At 44.2% G+C, this 4,492-nt stretch overlaps 1 protein-coding gene across 1 annotated transcript in view; it reads right to left on the bottom strand.

The window, feature by feature from the left end:
* The window catches only part of Nr1h4 (nuclear receptor subfamily 1 group H member 4), a 44,988-nt gene that overhangs the window by 39,437 nt on the left and 1,059 nt on the right, over positions 1-4,492 (bottom strand). The window lies entirely within an intron of this gene.

The following is a 4,492-nucleotide window of genomic DNA, read 5'->3' as shown; positions in this document are numbered from 1 at the left end:
GGTGGTGTGTGTAGAAAGTGATATTACATTATTTTTTGGGGTAAGAAACTGCCCAATGTTCTTACTGTTTGAGATTCTTGTTATAGGCATGCTATTTTAATTATTGCAATATAGAAGCAAGCTTTGAGAACGCACTACCTGGCAGCCTTAGTTTACCTGGATTCAACTCCATGTTCTGTTTCTTAATCTCTGGGCAAACGGGAAGTTTCTTAGCAGCCATAGTTTTCAAACAATGGGGAAATCGTGATGCAGTAGCCACTGAGATGCTGTAAGGGTTAAATGAGACAATACGGGCCAAGTATGTCCTTAAAGGGGAAGTGAAAGAAGTGCCCCGAGTTGGAGTGACATTAAAATAGGAGGAATGGCTCTTCCTAAAAGCATGGTTATTAAGTAAGATGCTTAAATATCAAGCCGCTAGGTAACAAACACTAGCAGGGTATGAAAATGCTTCTATATTTGGAAACACGAGCTATGCTCTTTAGAAAACAAAATGCTTGAATTATGCAAAAAATGACATAAGTAAAAGATAAGACAGTGTGTAAATGTATCTGATTTTTTTTTTAACGCACTGAGTACGATTCCAGTTTCCCAGTACAATCCCAGCTGAGCAGTGGAACTTGAAGCAAATAAACCACTGATACCCAGTGTTCACACCTCAAGCTGGAGATGGAAAGTTCTCAATAAAGCTCTCTACCGATGGCTGACTGAAATAGAGTCACAGCTCCTGGTTGGAAACAACACAATCAAATCTGTCTCAGAATGTAAAGCTTTCTGGGGGAGCGGGCTCACTGGGTAGCGTGTTTGCTGTGTCGGCATGAGGGCATGAGCTCAGCACCCTCTGTAAAGCCCCGGTGGCTTGCACCTGTGACGCCACTGGGTAGAACTCGGTGTACAGAAATGTACGAAGCAAACACAGCCATGCTTTCTTCCGTGAAATTTTATGAATATTCCCACAAAGCAGAATAAATAACAACCAGAGTCTCACACCCTTCAGTCCAGGAATGGCCACCGAAAGAAATTCTCACTGAGCTTGAAAAATAATGGTTTCAAGTAATTTAGAAACTGGGAATTGGATTTAGGGATTCTGGACCCTCTGCACCTTACCTTTAAAATGTTCTCCAAAACGCTCAAATGGCTGATGTTATTGTTATTATAACCAGTAAGTAGCAGACATTTTTACGAATTCCTTCCTAATACCAAGCATTTGCCTGTTCTCGTTATTCCTTGCAACAGCAGGAGGAGGTGCCGTTGTTTCTCTTGGGTCCAAAGGAGTTCCCTGGGCTGCTCCTTCACACTGGGGACAACTCAGGGCTGTTTTCATCTCTGGACAGAATGCCTTTGCTGACGTTACTTCTGACTCCTACCATAAGCAGTTGGGATTTAGACTTTGGAGTCTGACCTCAAAGGCCACGCATGGAAACACTCGACTCTCTGGAATGATGTCAAATGCGAGATGCTTCGAAAGCGTGGGAGCTCTCTGTCTTTGAGCTTGCAGTCTCGGCTTGCACATAAAATACAAACAGGCCTGCAAGGCTCAGCGTGCGTGGTCCTTTCTCTTTCAGCCATTTTTCCATGTTGCGGCTTTTCCGTTTCTTGGATACCTCGTTTGTTTCCGGTCGTAGGACTTTTTGCGCATGCTCGCTATACTGGCGGCTTCCTAGGCTTAGCTACTCTGTTCCAGAGCTCATACCCTCGTCTTCTCCTGGCTACAAATATCACTCTAAGGACCGCTTTGCGTGGGTGTTCTCCTCTGACTAGATCCGAGGAGTCACGGTTCTGATTTAATTAAATGGCGCCTCCAAACCATTACTTACTACCCTACCTGGGCCTCCCTTTGCTCATCTATAAAGAAAGGATTTATGATCCTCTAGTCCTTTCTATCTAAAAATCTCATAAGCATAAGACTTCTTTTTTTTTTATGAATATTAGAATTCACAACTTTCCTACAATGGCGAAGCAGAATACGCACATATTAAATATTGAGAACACATTCTACACTGACCCAGGAAATGACCGAGCAAGCACACAATATACGGTATCTGTGCGAACATCGGTTTTCTTCCCGATTTGTCTATATTAGCTAGAAAAAAAAAAACAGTGAGTCCGACAAACAACAGGATTTTGGCAAAGCCACCTTGTCTTGTGAGAAAAAAAAAATAGAAGGGTAAAGTATGAAATTATTCAAGGTAAAATGTAAGCCAAATCCCAGTCCATTTCTTTACCAAATATGACTAAAATTTCATAAACAAATAAATAAAACGTAAAAGAACTGGAAAGTTAAAGTACTGAATTCACTCGTGCCTAGATTTTGACTTCTACTGTGTTCTCTCAAGTCCCCACTCGCCCCTGCCCCCCACATACCCTAAACCCAGCTTCTTTTTACCACAGGTTGACCAAGTTAAGCAACTAGTCCAAGGTCAGAGAACCAATTAACAACAGAACCTGGACTCTGCTGAACCTAGGGAAATGGTTAACCGTGTCTCTTCACAGGACGGCTCAAGGTCGCTGAGTGTTATTTCAATAAAGCAAACATTCCCATAATCAAGAAACAACAGAGTCCCAGCTCAGGTCAGTCAATGGTATCAATATCATAGTTATCCCTGCAACCATCTAAATTTAAACACAAAGCGGAGTTGGAGACAGCTCAGGCAGTCTAATGCCAGCCACGCCACACACGCTTGAGGGCCTACGTTCCTCAGAACCACGTCAGCCACAAAACCCAGTGGGCTCCAGGGATCTTCTTGAATCTGAACTGTTAGTAATCCCAACTGAGAATTCAGAGTCAAAGAAGTGCCTGAAGCTCACTGGCCAGGCAGCCTACTTGACAAGCCCCACACCGGTGAGAGACCCTGTCACAAGAAAACCCCGAACAACCGCACAAAAGAAAGGATATTACCTAAAGGACAACACCTGAGGTTGACCTCTGACCTCCTTGTGCATGCATGCACACACATGCGCATGGGCACATGCCTGGGCATACACACATATGCACAAATATAAAGCTATTTCAAGGTTATAGATAATGTTACGCTAAGAGAGTAAAATATGAGAATAATATACAGTAAGACAAAGTAATGCTTCTAATCTCAAAGCGCAACCATGTCTATCCTTCTACAGTTTGCTGAACAGCCACTGGGCAGGGTGGTGAATACACAGACCGTGTGAAGATGAAGAAACAGCACCCGGAGGCTTTCTAAATGACTGGACCTGAGCAACTTTTGCTGTATAACCGACTATGAGATCTTAACTCCCTGCACTTAATCTATTACAATTTGGGTCCTTGGACAAGAAACTCCACGAGAGTTGAGGAAATCGTTCTTAAATAGAGACACATGGATAAACTCCAGGGGCGTGCGAGAAATCCCAGAAAGCCAGCTTCCAGATCCAGGTCCTTGGCTTTCTGTAGACTCTCACCCAGGAAACTTCCTGAGATGAAAGGTTCGGTACTTAGGAGACGACAGCCATTAGCCACGTGAGGATGTCAAGCATTTGAGACGCAGTCAGTAATACTAAGAGAGTTTTTTTAAACTTATTTACTTCTTGGTCATTAAAATGTCTAATTAAATAGTCATATGTGGCTGGCGACTGTCATATGCAGTGGGACATCTCGAGGGAGTTTGTGGACAGAGAATAGGCTCACACATTAATGGTGACACTTGCCCACAACTTCGGTAGTGTCAGTATCTGGTGCAAAGGAACCCATTTTTTTTTTTCAGTTGCTTTTACTAATTTCTGACACAATGGGTAATCACAGCAAACGCGTCCAAGGCGTCCAAGGCGTTGGGGGGCTGAATTGAGTAGGAACTTGCTTTAGTGGTATTCCTTATTTCCTAAGCCGTGGCTTCTCGGCCAAATGACATGGCTTCATTTGTGAAGTTGTTTGCCGTTCCCGGAGCCAGGTCTCTCTCGGGTTGGAGGTATTTCTCCCGGCAGGGTCAGCTGATGACCTCCTCGCTGAGGCCTGCCCCAGTTCCCCCAGGTATAATTAGTCTCTCCTAACCTCTGCGCACACCCCTAATACAGCGCTTATCGGAAGCATGTGTGATCCCTCGTGTTTGTTCACAGCCTTATCTCCCACGCTGAGCCTGAGGCGGTCTGGGTCACACAGAGGAGGAGACAGGTCTGGACTCATTTCACCCACACACTGCTACATCTATGAACTTGGGGGAGACCCTGGGCCTATCTTAGCTTCTGTTTCTCCCTCCGTAAAGCCAGAGCAATGTGCTCCCGTGTCAAAGGCTGCAACGAGGCAGGACTGAGCCAGGAATGTAAATTGCCTGCTCCGCATAAAGCAAACATTCAGTTTGTTCCTGTCAGGGAGGTTAGTCTGTGCATTCTCCGAGGGAAATATCAGATCATATTCCCATTTCTATCATCTCTGGCCCTCAGCACAATGCCTGGCACATAATAAACATTTAATAAATGGCTGTTAAATAGAAGGGGATGGAAAATTTGCTTCCCAAGCCATGCAAGCAATTTCTATTTCTAAATA

The sequence above is a fragment of the Microtus ochrogaster genome, chromosome 24 (genome assembly GCF_000317375.1).
Source record: "Microtus ochrogaster isolate Prairie Vole_2 chromosome 24, MicOch1.0, whole genome shotgun sequence".
NCBI lineage: Eukaryota > Metazoa > Chordata > Mammalia > Rodentia > Cricetidae > Microtus > Microtus ochrogaster.
Note: the sequence above shows the minus strand (reverse complement) of the source record. Positions and strands in the feature narration are given on the sequence as shown.